The sequence below is a fragment of the Aquarana catesbeiana genome, linkage group LG12, assembly GCF_042186555.1.
Source record: "Aquarana catesbeiana isolate 2022-GZ linkage group LG12, ASM4218655v1, whole genome shotgun sequence".
Taxonomy (NCBI): Eukaryota; Metazoa; Chordata; class Amphibia; order Anura; family Ranidae; genus Aquarana; species Aquarana catesbeiana.
In genome coordinates this window covers 1,240,190-1,258,903 of record NC_133335.1, presented here as the reverse complement: position 1 = coordinate 1,258,903, position 18,714 = coordinate 1,240,190, and the positions used below count along the sequence as shown (strand labels likewise).

The following is an 18,714-nucleotide window of genomic DNA, read 5'->3' as shown; positions in this document are numbered from 1 at the left end:
TTCTTGGTAGCAACAAGCAAGTGTCGCCTTGTTTGTGCTCAGAGAGGTTGGGATATCTGTATACAGACTGGGAGGAAGTGGTATATGACGGAAGCACTCAAGCGGAGTGTGGGACGTTCCGTGACATTCTCCTACTATAGTTTGTTGCCTACTAGGCTGAGGAGGGGGGAGATCACTGTTTGTATTGTTAATTGTAATTATCTCCTGCTATTGTGAGAAGGTGTCCTGTGTTTCTACTAATGTGTGAAGCTCGGTGACCACAAGTCTGACCTGTAGTGAAATCCTGATTAATCATACAATGACCAGGAGGACACGGAGTCACATCGGATGCTTTAAGGGATTAGTTAATTAGTTCATGTTAATTCTGTTTCTGGTTACAGTTGTATTATTAGAGTAATATGAGCAAGAGGGAGGACCTCCTCTTCTACGGTATATAAGACTGTATTCTGGTTCTAATAAAAGAGTCCGATTCCTGTCTGACCCTCCGTACAGAGCCTCGTCTCATACTTGGGGGGAAGAATTATTCGTATGGGTTTCTTGTTCGGCTGATTGGAGTGTTCGGTAGCTGCCTTTGTGTTCGGAAATGGAATGTCCTAAACAGCTTTAACCCCTTTCATACTCAGGGTGTCGTTACAACTGGTGGCGAGCAGCGGGATGATTCCCACAGCCCAGAAGGACAGCTACAAGAGGACACAGGACAATGGAAGCACAGTATGAATGGCTAAAGCGCTCTACCCTCAAGGACTTATTGGAGAACCGGGACCGACCGGCCAACAATCGTAAGAAGAGGGACATTATCGCAGATCTAGTCGAAATGGATAGAGCCGAAAGACCCAACATAACCGAAAGGCCCAGCGTAACAGACAGGATACCCGAAAAGGCAAGTTTTGATCGGGCTGTTAACATAAGACTGGCACATTATGGCCCTAACCCTACAGCGGAGATCATAGACCGAGTTATAGCAGCTGTGGAGGCAAATTGGCTACAGCAAAAAGGTGCGGCAGCAGCAGAAGTCACAGCAGCACCAACTGAAAAGAGAAAGGTACATTTTGCTGCTTTTAAAAATTTCATTGAAACAGAAGGGCAGATTGATGGGTACCTTGCCGATTTTAAACGGCAATGTGCCCTGCAGCGGGTACCCACAGAGGAATGGGTTACCATCTTGTCTGGGAAATTGTCCGGCCGGGCCAGTGAAGCGTTCAGGACCATCCCAGACGAGGAGATTATGAACTATGGGCTGGTAAAAGACGCACTTTTGGCCAGGTATGCCGTCACACCGGAGGCATACCGGAGGTGGTTCCAAGAGATGAGCAAGCAGGCTGGAGACTTGTATATCGAGTGGGCATGCCGCCTACACCGCACGGCATCCCACTGGGTCACTGGATGGCAAGCAGTATCCGGGGAAGAGGTACTGCAGCTGTTCCTGCTGGAGCACTTTTTTGACAAGCTGTCCCCAGAAGTCAGAGAGTGGGTCCGGGACCGAAAACCTTTCACCTTGTCTGAAGCAGCTTGCCTGGCGGACGAATACACAGACGCCCGCAAACTGGATAACCCTGTGGTCAAAACAGCTCAGGTGGATTATCGATCAGCGGCACCCCCTCCAGCTGGTACCTACCAACCACAGTCGTACCGTCCTACAGCACCACCTCCAGTGGCCACTTATTCTCAGCAGCCCAGGTTCAACTCCCAGGACTACTCACAACCCATCAGGTGTTTTTGGGTGTAAACAGCTAGGGCACAAAAAGCCAGACTGTCCGTTGAATCCAGCCAGGCAGTCCCAGTCGTGGAGAAAGCCAGCAGGGGGGAATCCCCGCACACCCATGCCTGCGGCTCACTGCATTGAGGAGGAAGAACATTGGGGCGTCCTGCACAAGGCTGATCCAGTGCAAGCAGCCAACCAGGACAACAGGCAGCAACACAGGCAGACTGTCCGGGTTAATGGAAAGGTAGCCAATGGCCTACGTGATACTGGCGCTACCATGACCCTACTACAGAAGAACCTCATCCCAGAGAGTCAACACACCGGAGACACTGTAGCCATACGGGTAGCAGGTGGCACCGTTTTCCAGCTACCCATTGCCCGTGTTCACCTGGATTGGGGGGTTTATTCGGGACATGTGAATGTGGGGGTGATGAAGGATTTGCCAGAGGATGTACTACTGGGGAATGATTTGGCCCCCCTCGTTTCTGCTTACGCCCCGATGGGCCCTGCTGAAGCCAACCCAGTGACTACCTGTGCCCAGACCCGTGCTGTTGGAACCGGCCCGCTTGCTGCTGAGACCCAGGTAAGACTATCTTACCCGACATGTACCTTAGATCAGGCTCCCCTAGGCTGGGATATCCCAGAGGCATTCAGGAGGGAAACCCGGGAGGACCTGGCCTTACACGAGTATAGGGCTAAGGCAGATACTCAGGAAAGGGGAATAGATGGGGTGCTTTATGAATGGGTGGGGGATAGACTGTATAGGATCCCTAAGCCATCCCCCAGAAGTAAAGCCCCTTCGCAGAAACGACAGCTGGTGGTACCTAAGAAATACCAGCTGGAGATTCTGCGAATCGGGCATGATGTACCACTAGCAGGACATCTAGGGTCCCGTTGCAAAGCCCATAGAATTACAGAATTTATTCTGTCCCAATTTTAACCAGGATGTGCGACAGTACTGCAAATCGTGTGACACATGTCAACGGGTAGGTAAGCAGGGGGGACCACCCTAAGGCCAGACTTATGTACATGCCTATTATTGGGGAGCCCTTTTACCGCATAGCCGTTGACATTGTGGGTCCCTTGGCCAGGCCTAGTCCATCCGGGAAGAAGTATATTCTCACCATGGTGGACTACGCCACCCGTTAACCAGAGGCAGTAGCTATGTCCAACATTGAAGCAGAGACAGTAGCTGATGCCCTGGTTAAGATATTTACTAGAGTGAGGTTCCCTAAGGAGATTCTCTCTGACCAGGGAACCCAGTTTACTGCTGTGCTCACCCAGCAGTTGTGGAAGGTGTGCAATATTAAGCCCTAGCTGAGCTCACCTTACCACCCCCAGACTAATGGTCTCTGCAAGCGCTTTAACGGGACCCTCAAGCAAATGCTGAGGACCTTTTCGGATGCTTGCAGAGACTGGGAGAGATTCCTGCCTCACCTGTTATTTGTGTACAGAGAGGTACCCCAGGAATCTACTGGGTTCTCTCCCTTCAAGTTACTCTATGGGAGAAGGGTCCGCGGACCCCTCAATCTCATTAGAGGACACTGGGAGGGAGAGACAGAGCAGGAGGGGACCCCCATAGTGCCCTATGTTCTGGAACTCAGAGACTGCATGGAGCAACTGTCTCTGATGGTAAGGGAGAATCTCCAGGCGGCCCAGGGGAGACAGAAGAGATGGTACGATCGGGGGGCCCAACAGCGTATCTTCCAGGTTTGGGCAGAAGGTCTTAGTGCTCAAACCTGTGAAGACCGACAAGATGCAGACATCTTATCAGGGCCCGTATAAAGTAGTAGCCCAGGTATGTGATACTACCTATGTTATTGCCAGCTGTGCAGATGAAAAAATCCAGTGAAACTTTCATGTGAACATGCTGAAGGAGTATCAGGAACGGCAGGAGGATGTTGCTGCAGTATGTGCCCCTGCTGCGGACTATCCTGAAAGTTTACCCCTCCCTGACTTACTTATTGAGAGAGACCCTGACTGACCTGACGAAAAAGAATTTACCTAGGCAGGTCCTATGGTCTCCAGCTTGTGAAGCCGTGTTTCTAGCCCTCAAGCAAGCACTTATAAATGCCCCTGTCTTGGCTGCCTCAGTACCTAAAAAACGTTTCCTTGTCCACACAGACGCTTCCATGTTTGGACTGGGGGCTGTGCTGAGCCAAATTGGGGAGGATGGAGGAGAACACACTGTCGCATACCTGAGCAGAAAGCTATTACCCCAGGAAGTGAGCTATGCGGCAGTGGAGAAGGAGTGCTTGGCCCTGGTCTGGGCCCTTAAAAAGTTGAACCCTTATTTGTACGGACAGGAATTTTCATTAGTCACCGACCACAACCCATTGGTCTGGCTTAACTGGGTCTCAGGAGACAATAGCAGGTTGCTGCGGTGGAGCTTAGCCCTGCAACCTTACAATTTCACCATCTGCTACCGACCCAGGAAGCAAAATGGAAATGCTGATGGGTTGACCCGGGAAACAGATGTCAATCCGGCCTCCTAGTTCCGGACATTCCCAAGTTGACTCGAGAAGGATCAAGTTGGGTCTGCCAGAGTGTTCCACAAGGAGGGAGCCATGTGACGGGAGTCACTGTTGGGCGCAGGGTGACCAAAAAAAGAATGAACCCTGAGAATATGATTGGATTACTTAAAATGGGACAGTAATATTTATCCCCAATATCTCCCAGGATATATGTAAAAACTATTCTTGGTTTGTTTGATTCTGAACTCCACATGTTAGTTCGGAGAGCTGATCACATTGTCCTCTAGAACTGGGTAGGAGCCGGACAGTCTACCCATATTATAGTTTGTTGCCTACTAGGCTGAGGAGGGGGGAGATCACTGTTTGTATTGTTAATTGTAATTAGCTCCTGCTATTGTGAGAAGGAGTTCTGTGTTTCTACTAATGTGTGAAGCTCGGTGACAACAAGTCTGACCTGTAGTGAAATCCTGATTAATCATACAATGCTCAGGAGGGCACGGAGTCACACCGGCTGCTTTAAGGGATTAGTTAATTAGCTCATGTTAATTCTGTTTCTGGTTACAGTTGTATTGTCATATGTATGAGTAATATGAGCAGGATGGGGGACCTCCTCTTCTACGGTATATAAGACTGTATTCTGGTTCTAATAAAGAGTCTGATTCCTGTTTGACCCTCCGTACAGAGTCTCGTCTCGTACTTGGAGGGAAGAATTATTCCTATGGGTTCTTGTTCGGCTGATCGGAGTGTTCGGTAGCTGCCTTTGTGTTCGGAAATGGAATTTCCTAAGCGGCTTTAACCCCTTTCATACTCAGGGTGTCGTTACAGGGTCAGACCTTTCTACAGATCTGCAGAACATCGCTCCCTCCCCTCCTGACAGATCCATATTGATATTGTCACGGAACGTCCCACACTCCGCTTGAGTGCTTCCGTCATATACCACTTCCTCCCGGTCTGTATACAGATATCCCAACCTCTCTGAGCACAACACAAGGCGACACTTGCTTGTTGCTACCAAGAACTCACTTTATTCAGAACCAGAATACAGTCTTATATACACAGGAGAAGATTACTCTAACAATACAAATGTAACCTAATTAACATGAGCTAATTATCTAATCCTTTATACAGCCTAGGTGACTGAGACATGACCTTTCGCCCAGACTTGTGGGCACCGAGTTTCACACAGTTATATCAACACAATAGCAGTCGTCCCGTCTCCTACATTGTATAGAGGACAATGTCATTAGCTCATTCAATTAACATAAACACAGGTTGATGACACCAGCATCTCCTCACAATATGTGTCCCAACAGAATGAATCCATTGAACATCCAGGGCCCATAATCAAAAGGCAACAGGCTTGCATACAGTCCTCTCCAACAGCCTCTGTCCCGGCTAGGTCTGTGACATTTCTCCCCTTTCGGCAGGAGACTAACACAGGAGGAGACCCCAGACGGGTTGACTCCGAAGTTAGTCCATAGTTCCAGTCCTCTACTGCCTGTACCCACACAGTACCCCAAACAAATTGTTCCAGAGTATTACTCACCCAGCCAACCTCTGCCTCTCTCAGAGAACATATCCGCCGCTGGGGAGAGGCCCGGACTGGCCCTTCTCCCTGGAATCTTTTCTGCCGCTGGAGAGAAGACAGGGTGTCTGGGCTCACTCTGTCATGCTTGTTGGGGATCGGGGCCCACTGCCCAGCATCCCTGGGGTATACAGGTGGAGACTGAAGTCCCATCCACCTTCACAGGAAATCCATCCTCTGTTAGTTGAGGGCAGAGTCCAGCAGTCCTCGGCCCTGTTGCCAGCCCTTCTGCTGGAAACCCCACACCATCTGTTCCGGCTAACTGTTGGAGAGGGAGGCCAACGGCCCCGCCTCCCTGGAACTCTGTAGTTGTTGCCGGTGCTGGGCAGAGGTTGGTAGCACTCTGCCCTGTTGCCAGCACTTCTGCTGGGGACTCCGCATCCTCTGCTCCGGCTAACTGTTGGGGCAGGAGGCTGGCTTCCTCCACTCCCAAACTGTGTAGCTGCCATTGGGGAGGTGAGCCGGCTGCTTCCTTTTCCATTCCCTCATCTGGCTGCTGGGACGACATGTCGATGGTACTGTCTCCCAGGTACACGGATCTTTGCTGGGGAGGAAAGCCCACTTCCTCCACCCTGGCCAACTGTTGGGGAGGGACAACACACACCTCCTCTCCCTTCTCCCCCTGTATCTGCTGCTGGGAAGTGATTGCCATCTTCTCACCCTGAGCCTCCATAATTGCTGCAGGTGTGGGGCAGAGGTCTTGGACCCTCTGTCCGGTTGCCAGCACTTCTGCTGGGGGTTTGCCAGGTGGTTCCTCCTCTACAGAAACGTCTATTAAATCCCCAGTCTCTGGAATTGGTAAAAGTGTGGGACAGAGGTCTTGGACCCTCTGTTCAGTTACCAGATCTTCAGCTGGAGAAGTTTGTTTTAACTCCATAGATGCTGCTGGCAGAAAATCACATGTCCCTGTCAGTGTTGTGGGAGAAAGGCCGACTACCTCTTCTCTCAGGAAGGCTGAAGCCACTGTTGGTGCTGGGCAGAACACAGTGAACTTTGGCCCTGATAGCAGCTCTTCTGCTGGAGGCTCATCGGGTTGTTCTTCCTCAGCAGAAAAGTCTATCAAATCCCATGTCTCTGCAACTGATGTCTGGGGATGGAGGTTCACCATCTCCTGTCCATGGAACCCAGAAGATGTTATCAGTGCTGGGCAGAGGTTAGCAGAGCTCTGCCCTGTTGTCAGCACTTCAGCTTTGGGGATGGCAATCTCCAGATTTTCCACTGCAGATTCTCTGGCATGCTGCTGGACAGGCACATTCCTCCATCCAAGATCATCCCATGCAGAAACAGGATCATCAAGGTCAGTCAGCACTCGCTGCATCCGCCATAAGACCTCCGCCTCCATAGCTGTGGGGGCAGGTTGGCAAAGCACACTATTGCTCTGCCACATTGCCGACTCTTCAGCCAGGATTTCAGGGTTGTCATCTGGTATTTCCTGATAGTCCCAGGCAAAGGGAGCCCAGCCCTGGCACTGAGCAATGTCTAGCAGCCGTCTGTAGGCGATCTCTAGCTCCCATTCCTGAACGGCCAGAAACTCCAAATCTTCCAGTGCCCAGTGCACTTCCGAAATGTTCAGTGGCCCTTCTCTGAAATCCATGATTTCGTCCACCCGCCGCTCCAAATCACTCCCAAAGTTAGGGTCCCCTGTCAGCTTCACAAACAGTCCCAAGCCGCCGTAGCTTAAGCCTTCCGTTGGGCTGTCATCCGCTATCCAGGGACATGCTTGGGATACATGCCACCGGAGGGCTCTGTAGCTCTCATCCAGCTTTATCTCTGCCGAGACCAGCCTGCTTAATTCAGCTGTCTGCTTCTTGTGTGGTTTTTCTCCCAAAAACCGCACCCGCAGTCCGTACTGCGACCAGTACCTTTCCTCGATGGAGGGGAGAACTTTTCCCTGGTGTCGCTGCTCATGGGCTAGCACTTCCTTCCAGAGTTTGCAGCGAATAGAATCACACCATCCCAGCAGGACCTGCTCCGATACTGGTCCTCTGTGCTGTATCTGCATCTCTCGCAACCTCCTTCTGAATTCCTCATCCATGGCGGCTGGTATCTGTACCTCTCCTGCTATCTGGACCTTGGATCCAGATGGAAGTTTGGATGTCCCAGACTGCAGGAAGCTTTCCCGCTGCTTGCCACCAATGTCACGAACGTCCCACACTCCGCTTGAGTGCTTCCGTCATATACCGCTTCCTCCCAGTCTGTATACAGATATCAGGTATTCCAACCTCTCTGAGCAGAAAACAAGGCGACACTTGCTTCACTGCTAACATGGACTGTTTATTATGAATCAAAATTACAAGACTTTATATGCCGTTGGAACCTCCTCTAACAATACAACTGTAACGTAATTAACATGAGCTAATTATCTAATCCTTTATACAGCCTAGGTGACTGAGACATGACCTTTCGCCCAGACTTGTGGTCCCCGAGCTTCACACAGTTAATTAACACAATAGCAGTCGTCCCGTCTCCTACATTATATAGAGGACAATGTCATTAGCTCATTCAATTAACATAAACACAGGTTGATGACACCAGCATCTCCTCACAGGATGTGTCCCAACAGAATGAATCCATTGAAAATCCAGGGCCCATAATCAATTGGCAACAGGCTTGCATACAGTCCTCTCCAACAGCCTCTGTCCTGGCTAGGTCTGTGACACCACTGGATTTCTTGAATAACTTGTTTTTATTTACAGTTTTACCTTCAGTTTTCACCACTTCACAAAAAAAAGAAATGTAAAATGTCCAAATATTTGTTATTTATTAACTCAATAGAGGTTCAACTTTTATATTTACTAGGAATTTAGCAGCTCTTCTCCCGAACTCCACAGTGGTAAGGGATCAACACGATAATGTTTAAGGAACGCGTGTCGAGAAGACCAAGTGGCGGCCCTGCATAGTGTCTCCAAAGAAACATTTGCCCTCGCTGCCCAAGAAGCTATTCACTAGTCCTGAAGGCGGAGAAGAGGCGGAGCTCTATCACAGGTATGCTGCCATGGAGGCACCAGGAAAGTAAAGCCATTAGTGGTCGCTCACAAGATTCTTAGATTACATATGGATTTCTATCTATTTGCCTGTCTCTGTTTGTCCGCCCCCCCCCACCCTTTTTTTTTTTTTTCCTCCCTGTCCTTTCCTCACATCCTCTTTTCCTCAATGTTACTGCCTGTCCATTTCTCCTTTCCACATGTCCGCCCCTTGAGCCTGGGAACCATTTGTTGGTGTCCCTCCAGGGGGCCCTAGGGAAAATCTCTTGCATCAATTAGTACCCACACCTCTTGGTCTATAGGGACCAAGTGGGTTTTGTCCTGGGTAGGCAGGCTGGTGACAATGTTCAGAGAGTAGTCCTCTTAGTAGTAATCTTATTCATCTCCTTTACCAACATAAAATCCCTGTCTTTCTTCTCTCCCTAGATATCTACAGGAGCATCTCATAAAATTAGAATATCAAAAAGGTAATTTATTTAAGCAATTCAATTAAAAAATTTAAAGTCGTATATTTTATATAGATGGGTTACATACAGATATTGATATTGATATATTTCAAGAATTTTTTTCTAAAAATTTTGATGATTATGGCTTAAAGCGAGTGACACCCCAAAATTCAGTATCTCAGAAAATTAGAATATTATATAAGACCAATAAAAAAAAGAATATTTAGTCCAGAAATGTTGTCTTAGTGAGAAGTCTGTCCATGTACAGTATAGGATGCACGCAATATTTGGCCGGTCTCCTATTGCATGAATTACGGCATTAATGCGGCGTGGCATGGAGGGGATCAGCCTGGGGCACTGCTGAGGTGTTATGGAAGGTCAGGTTGCTTTGATAGCGGCCTTCACCTCGTCGGCATTGTTGGGTCTGGTGCCTCTCATCTTCCCCCACAGACTCTCTATGGGGTTTACGTCAGACAAGTTTGCTGGCCAATCAAGCACCGTGATCCCATGATCATGTGACCAGGTATTGGTAGATCTGGCAGTGTAGGTGGTGCCAAGTCCTTCTGGAAAATGTAATCAGCATCTCCATAATTCTGGTCAGCAGAGGGAAGCATGAAGTGCTCTAGAATTTCCTGCTAGAGGGCTTCACTGACTTTGGACTTAATAAAATACAGAGGGCCAACACCAGCAGATGACATGGCTCCCCAAATCATTACGGACTGTGGAAAAGTGTTGCATTTCATTTGGAAATCGCACTCCCAGAGTCTGGAGGAGGAGTGGAGAGGCACAGAATCCAAGTTGCATGAGGTCCAGTGTGAAGTTTCCACAGTCTGTGATAACTTGGGGAGCCGTGTCATCTGCTGGTGTTGGTCCTCTGTGTTTTACCAAGTCCAAAGTCACAGCCGGTTCCCTACTCCACATTCACGAAGCGTGCTAGGTTTCCTGAATGGCCCAGCAGCGGGGGAAGGAGGAGGGGGGCGAACTTATGCGTGATCTCGCTGCGGCGTGATCTCCTGGAAGTGGGGACGAGTACCTGTCAAAAAAACAGGTACCCGATTTCCCCCCCCCCGAAAGGTGCTAAATGTGCCACCTCATTGTCCTCTTTCCTCATGGCTATGTGCCTCTCTCCTCATTGGCTCACTGGTTGTGATTGACAGCAGAAGGAGCCAATGGCTCCCGTTGCTGTGTGAGTAAATGAGGTGAGAGACCCAGGAGAGCAGCTGCTTTCTTGCACATCACTGGATTGGGATTGGGCTCAGGTAAGTATGGGGGGGGCTGCACGGGGGGGTGGGGGTGGGGAGCTGCACACTGAAGGTTTTTTACCTTCATGCATATAATGCATGAAGGTAAAGAAAACCTTCAACCTTTAGAATCGCTTTAATGTTTTACATCACTATACCTGCAAAAGGGGCCGGCCTGGAGTTATCTAGCAGGACTTCATTTTGTGGCTACTTTCATTTATAATTTTTTATGGGCAGGGGTGTCACGTGTACAAGGAATGCTGCCGGGTTGAAATTGTTTTTGGACATCAGTTGAGAAATGATGGTCTTGCTCTGATCCCAGTAGCCCTGCATATTTGGGCAGGGCCAGAAGATATGTGACAGAGTCCAGCTCTAAACCTGCAGTATCTGGCTGTAGATCTCTGTACTGAGCAACCTGAGATGCTAAGATCCTTTTCCGATTTCTTGGACAACCTTGTCTTGAACCTTGTTTTCTAGTGAACCTTAAACTCTTTGCTCCTCCCATACTCTTCCTATTTAAGCCACGCCTTTGCACTTCCTGCTTACCAGATTGTGCTCCATCCATATCTTCGCTACCATTCGTTACCGACCTTTTGGCTTGTTTCTCGAGTACACTTCTGCTTGATCCCATCTTGCAACCACTTGTTTTTGACCTTTTTGGCTTTTTTTTGTTGACTACACTTCTGCTTGATCCCAACCTTCTATCTGCTACTGGACCCTGGTATGCTCACCTCATGGTGAGGAGATCCTGAAGTATCATGAAAAGGTTTACCCGTTGGTGGCGCTATCAGTCTCTTGGATCACAGTACCAGTGTCCACCAGCGGGCGTCTTCCAACACCTAGGACTGGTAATAAGAGGACTCAACTGCTGGTGGCACTGTTGCATAGATTAAATAGTGAGGATGGTGCTGCGCTAATCCAAAGAATGAATAAATAGGTAAATAACAGACGTGTTCTACCGCTCCTAGTGTACGTGTGTATAAAACTAGCCCCAAAAAAAAGTGAGGTTTGCTACCAGTGAATACAGTAATAAAAGGAGGTCTGAAACAGAAATGGGGTATATCTTCTCACAGAAATTGGTAAATCAATCTACCTAAACTGGTGCACATAAATGAAATGCAATATTATCATCATAAACAATACGAAGCATGCAGTGTCAATCAAATTGTGCATAAAAAAGTATAAAACAAATTCCAAAAGATAAATGACCCAAATATGTAGCAAAAGGCATTAAAAGAAATATAGTGTTAAACTGTACGTCAGAGAAGATCTCGGAGCGTACTAAAGTGTCCAGTGGAAACACATCAGTGCTCAAAAAGCAAAAGACATAAAAACATATATGCAGTCCTAAACAAAGTGACTTGTGCAATAAATATCTTCAATAGCTCATCAGTCCTTAAAGTGCCATTCAGTGAATCAGTGCGAACAGCAAACTTTCTTCATAGACCAATCGCTCTAGTAAGTGGGAGATGTGAAGTGCATAAACAAAAAATTAGATCCTCTTCATGCAGCAGTCCAACACTAATAAGCAATGGCCCCTTACCTCAAAAAAACTGAGGTTACAGCATGAATTGGACACCGCTCGTATCAGCTCCTATGGGGGTCGGTCCTGGATCCTGGACTAGATCTCTGTATATCTTAGACCCTCAGGGGGCAGGGTGGCCAAGAAAGGAAGGGGATGCCATATAGTGTAGTAATTTTTAAACCAAAACACACTTTATTCAAAGTATAAAAGGTACTCGCACAGTATACTACAGAAAGCGCAAGCATCCAATGAGCGGCGAGCTCGTATGCTTCTGTCAGTGGAAGGTGCCTGTCCTGTCCCTACGCGTGACGTCACAGACCACGTGACTTCATCAGTCAGCAGCCTCTTTTGTTATCCATGTGTTTAGTATAAATAAAAGCCACTTGGCTCCTTGTTCAGGATTTGCACTGAGCTTGAGGTGATACCAACGTCTGTTTGTGTTACTTGGAGAGAAAGAAAGGCGCGCTTTCCTGGCATTATATAAGAGAGCGTTTTGTGCTTTTAAGCACAAAGAAGTTATATGCTTATAGGGAGAAGCTTAAATTTTCCCTGACATGTGCCCGCTGTCTGCTCTGATGTGCCCGCTGTCTGCTCTGATGTGCCCGCTGTCTGCTCTGATGTGCCCGCTGTCTGCTCTGATGTGCCCGCTGTCCGGTTTGATGTATCTGCTGCCCAGTCTAAAGTGCCTGATGCCCAGCCTGAAGTACCCGATGCCCATCCTGATGTGCCCTTATCCGTTGTTCGGTTTGAGGCCATAAACTTTGGACAATTTCATCTATTTGGAGCATCCGGAGGCCGCTCCTTTGAGGGGGGTACTGTCATGAAAAGGTTTACCCGTTGGTGGCGCTATCGCTCTCTTGGATTGCAGTACCAGTGTCCACCAGCGGGTGTCTTCCAACACCTAGGACCTGTAATAAGAGGACTCACCTGCTGGTGGCACTGTTGCATCCTTGGGCCGTAGTACCGGTGTCCACCAGCGGGTGTACTTCGGCAGTGTGGAGCAGACAGCACCCTCTGCGCTCAGGTGTAACGTGAGGTCAATTACTGCAGCCTTATAAATACCCGGCAAGCCCTCACATGCTTGCCTTGGTATCTTTCTTCCTTATGCCCTGACCTGCGACCTGTACTTGTACCTGTATCTGAACCTGAACCTGCATCCGATCCCATCCTGATCCTGTCCCTCCTGTGTTCCTATTTCCTTGTAGCCATTTCCCATCCATTATCTCCCTCTCCTATCCTGCTCTTGTTCAGTTGCTGATCCCCCTGTGTATGACCCTGGCCTGGCTAACGTGTTTGATTTCGGTACTTCCCTTTGGCTGTATATATTATCTGTTGTCTGTGGGTTGCTGTCGGTTGGTTGAGCACTATTTGTATTTGGGGTGTTTGTTTATTTATATCACTTATCTTAAATAAACATTATTCTTATTTCACTTTACATGCGTTTTGGTTTCCTCTTTGCAGTCCATACAATCTGGTCACACCTGTTCATGACATGAAGTCTTGACCTGGTACTAACCTGCAGCAAAACCCATCCCCACCATCATCAGGAGATCTGGTGAGCATTGGTTAGTGAGAATTTTTCGGTTTTTATGTAATTTGGGGTCTTTAGAACTAATGTGAAAAGTTTTTAAAGCCTGTTTTCTGAATCTTACTGGAGTTGGAATCACCGTGGGTCATCTGCAGAATCCAATCAATTTGCTGTTCTGTGATAATAGTACCCTGGTCTTTTTCCCATTTAGGGAAATACAGAGGTAGGTAATTGTCCAGTGGATGAGATGGTAATCTATATGATTGGGAGAGCCCATGGTACGTTCGGGGCCTAAGCAAATGTTTGAGGGTGCACTCACACTGAGGCTTGTTAAACTGGGCTGCACCCAAGTTTGATTCTTCCCACTCCCCCGCTGTTCTACACTCACGCTGGACTATAAGGAAGTGTTCCTGGGATTACCCTTCTGCTGACCAGACCATGAGTAGATTGTCCTCTGTGGAGACTTCTGTGCTCCGGCTCAGTTAACACTCACCCTAAAGCGAACCGCACCAGACCACAAGTGAACTGCTCTTCCAAGTGGTCCCAGGTGCGGTTCAGAGGCACTCACTCTACACAAATGAACCGGCCCAAAGAGATGAACCATGCCCTGGGCCAGTTAGAAGTGCATGCAGATGGTGAACCGTATAGTTTTCAAATATATATGGGGAATGTTTAAAACCGAGCAGTGGGCATATGAATGGTTCAGGGAATAAAGCCGGCAATAATTCACTCCCGTATCTTTTGTCTTTTTACAGTCAAATACAGTAATTGTTCTATATAGTTTCAGATAGAAAGTAAGTGCTATATGTAAATATGACAACATAGTATTCTGTTTGGTTTCTTTCTCCTGTTGGAAGCTTTCATAAGGTGTCTTTTATGTTACATATTGTAAGATAACGTCTGATTTGTTACTATCTTGAAACGGGTAATAATCTATTTTTGAGACATGTCCAACATCAATATCGCAATAAATTTCTACAAAAAAACAAAGTGTGAGTGCACCTTCAAACTCTGGTTTTGTGCTGTTTTTAGTTTTGTGGGGTTTTTTTATTTTAGGATCGCATAAAAAAAAAAAAATCCTTTTTTTACAGGAAAATATCACAAAAAGAAGGTCTTGTTTGTCCTTAAGAAAACAATTTTTCACTTTTGATATCTTAAGTATTGGTAAAGTTGTTGCCAAATAAAGAGGTTCATAGCAGAAGTATGAGATTTGCTCTGGGGTGGTCTTGGCATGGTGGAGTAAAGCTGCCATCTACTGATTTACAGTCATACAGCGATCTACCGGCTCATTCTCTCCCCTGCTAAGGGATGACTAACCAGAAGAAGGTAGAGAAGCTATCCTGATCTCCAGCCACCAAGAATAGATTCCTAAAGCAAACTCTGCCGGCAGCCTCCACGCCAGAAGTTGGCAAGATGGTACTGGCAATGGGAACTGAGACTGGTGGGCTCCCTGCCCCGCAGACACAACACTCAGCACTGCTGGAGCCAGAGAGAGAAGCTGACAATCATAACATTCTCACCACCCAGCAACTTGTCCCCCTACCACCCGCGCTCCCTTACACTGTCTCTGGACACCAGCTATGGGGAGAATGAGCTGGCTCCCGTACCTGAGGCAAAAACAGCAATGCCAGCTGCTGCATTGCCACAAGAGACACATGGCAAAACTCTTCTCCTCCCTAACTGCTTGCAACCCACAGTAAGTTCAGCTCCACTGGCTCTACCAGATACTGTATTGGTCCAGCAATGCACCAGCACCTTTGCAGCCATTGTGCTATTTGCTGGGTGTTTGGTGTGTCCTGTACCTTTAAGAAGGGGTGGGCTCCCTTCAGTCCACCTGCCCTGTGGCTTACGCATGCGTTTGTAAATGCGTGCGGACTGAACCCCTGTTTTTAGGGCATACTGTTAGACAGGTTAATTGGTTGTCTGCGAGCTGGTGGTAAGTAGGCTTGGAGTTTTTTCCTGGGCATTCTCAGGTTTTTGTTGTTATCTACTAGGGCTGCGCATCTTCACTGGCCTCACGATTCGATTACGATTATCAAGTCAACGATTCGATTCGATTCCGCGATGCATCACGATGCATCACGATTACAGCGCAAGTCCGCAGGTGCTCATAGTTTTCATTAAAAAAAATTAAAGTAGTCAGGAGAACTCCATTTTTTTTATTCTATCTGTTCTTAAGAAAAAAAAGAGACAGCAGAGGAGCTCCAGGCTCTCTTCCAAAATACTAAAGGAGATGGTCAAAGCCTGCGGACATGCTACAGGAGATGATCAGAGACTGCAGACAGACATGCTACAGGAGATGATCAGAGACTGCAGACAGACATGCTACAGGAGATGATCAGAGACTGCAGACAGACATGCTACAGGAGATGATCAGAGACTGCAGACAGACATGCTACAGGAGATGATCAGAGACTGCAGACAGACATGCTACAGGAGATGATCAGAGACTGCAGACAGACATGCTACAGGAGATGATCAGAGACTGCAGACAGACATGCTACAGGAGATGGTCACAGACTGCGGACATGGCACAGGAGATGGTCACAGACTGCGGACATGGCACAGGAGATGGTCAGACACTGGGACATGGCGCAGGAGATGGTCAGAGACTGGGACATGGCACAGGAGATGATCAGACACTGGGGACATGGCACAGGAGATGATCAGACACTGGGGACATGGCACAGGAGATGGTCAGACACTGGGACATGGCACAGGAGATGATCAGACACTGGGACATGGCGCAGGAGATGGTCAGACACTGGGACATGGCGCAGGAGATGGTCAGACACTGGGACATGGCACAGGAGATGGTCAGACACTGCCCACATGGCACAGGAGATGGTCAGACACTGCCCACATGGCACAGGAGATGATCAGACACTGGGGACATGGCACAGGAGATGGTCAGACACTGGGACATGGCACAGGAGATGGTCAGACACTGGGACATGGCACAGGAGATGATCAGACACTGGGGACATGGCACAGGAGATGATCAGACACTGGGGACATGGCACAGGAGATGATCAGACACTGGGACATGGCACAGGAGATGATCAGACACTGCGGACATGGCACAGGAGATGGTCAGACACTGCGGACATGGCACAGGAGATGGTCAGACACTGCGGACATGGCACAGGAGATGGTCAGACACTGCGGACATGGCACAGGAGATGATCAGACACTGCGGACATGGCACAGGAGATGGTTTAGACACTGGGACATGGCACAGGAGATGGTCAGACACTGGGGACATGGCACAGGAGATGATCAGACACTGGGGACATGGCACAGGAGATGGTCAGACACTGCGGACATGGCACAGGAGATGATCAGACACTGCGGACATGGCACAGGAGATGGTCAGACACTGCGGACATGGCACAGGAGATGGTCAGACACTGCGGACATGGCACAGGAGATGATCAGACACTGCGGACATGGCACAGGAGATGGTTTAGACACTGGGACATGGCACAGGAGATGGTCAGACACTGGGGACATGGCACAGGAGATGATCAGACACTGGGGACATGGCACAGGAGATGGTCACAGACTGCGGACAATAATGCAGAGTTGTGGTGTGATGAAGGCGCCCCCCCCCCTCCCCCTCTGTACTTACATGCTGCTCTGCCAGTGGCAGCCTGTAATGAGCAGGGCGATCTGCCTGCTCACCATCTCCCCCCGATCTCCATTCGTGCGGCCGGTGTTCCGCCGGTTGTCACATCTCAGGTCAGTGAATTCTCCCGGTAGAGCGCTCCGTGCATAAAGTTGTTATTAGTGTGTGTATATTCCGGTCATGTGACTCTCAGCCGCGCCTCCCTCCTCTCACGTCTCTCCTGATGTCAGCCCCGCCCGCCTCTCTTCTGACCTGTTAGCTCCAGTCAGTGGGCGGAGCTGACACCAGGAGAGACTGAGAGGAGAGAGGCGCGGCTGAGAATCACATGACCGGAATATACACACACTAAAAACAACTTTATGCACGGAGCGCTCTACCGGGAGGGGGCGGGGCCAGACATCGATTTTTAGGGTCGCATGCATCGATGCCGCATCGGGGACACCCGAATCGCGATGCATCGATGCTGCGATTAATTTCAGCAGCCCTATTATCTACCAGATACTAATTGGTTAGCATCAGCAACCCCAGGGGGAAAAGCACTGTGGTCATTTCTTCATACCATGCCTACTAAAGCTGACTGAGCTACGAGTAAGCAGACTAGAAACAGCTATCCAAGGTGAGCTGCTTTTACTGAAACAAGAAATGCTAACTGTCGATAATAAGCTGACTGTTTCCATAGAGGACACTACTGATCTGAAAAAAGTAGTCTGTGAGGTCACGCAGGAAAACCTTAGCTCCCAGGTGTAGTGATATATATGTATGTGTAATAGTATCGTGGGTATGATAATTAATTAGTAAGTACTCTTCCGCAGCAACCCAATTCTTCCAGAGAGATGCACTTTATTGACTTCCAACACAGAACAAAGTCCACAGATGACAAAAATATCCAGCAGAGTAGATATAATTCAGAGTCCCATGTTCCTACCCTGTTTCCCTGAAAATAAGACCTAGCGTGATTGTCAGTGATGGCTGCAATATAAGCCCTACCCCCCAATTAAGCCCTACCCTGTTTCCCCAAAAATAAGCCCTACCATGAAAATAGGACCTACAAGGGTTTATTTGGGGGGTAGGGCTTATATTGCAGCCATCACCAACAATCATGCTAGGTCTTATTTTCGGAGAAACAGGGTAGGTCTGTGTGTTCACACACAGACAAGCCTAACTAAAAACTATAGACTGAATGCCGTGTTATATTCACTAGACACTGAATGGCTGAGCAATTTGATTGGCCGTTTCAATTTAGGACTTTTATTTGCTTCAGTCTTTCAGACAGACAACAACCCCCAGGACTGTCCTATAAATGGGGACACCCCTTTCAGCTTTTCGTACAAAATGGCAACCATGCTTTCTCTTTAAAACATCCTTCAGAATTGCCTGCCTTTGAGTTCAGAGATAAAACCCATTCAGGTTCCCAATGGCTTGCCTTGTCTACAACCTCACCTCCCCCTATGCCAGAAACCACTTGCGGAAACCGAAGGAGACTACATTATGCTAGATAAAAATTGCTCTGATTCATGGGGGGGTGTACAGGTGTAAGGTGTAGTGGGTAAAACCAATCACTGAGTGCTCCTGCTTTTTCCAATAAAGACTTGGTCCAAAAC

The 18,714-nt window shown here is 48.3% G+C and overlaps 1 long non-coding RNA gene across 1 annotated transcript; it reads left to right on the top strand.

Annotated features, from left to right (window-relative positions):
* Window positions 1–8,604: 8,604 nt before the first annotated feature.
* On the top strand, window positions 8,605–14,478 carry LOC141114548 (uncharacterized). The gene is made up of 3 exons (XR_012236926.1): window positions 8,605–8,746; window positions 9,172–9,212; window positions 13,419–14,478. It is a non-coding gene; the product is annotated as an uncharacterized lncRNA (long non-coding RNA).
* Window positions 14,479–18,714: the final 4,236 nt, after the last annotated feature.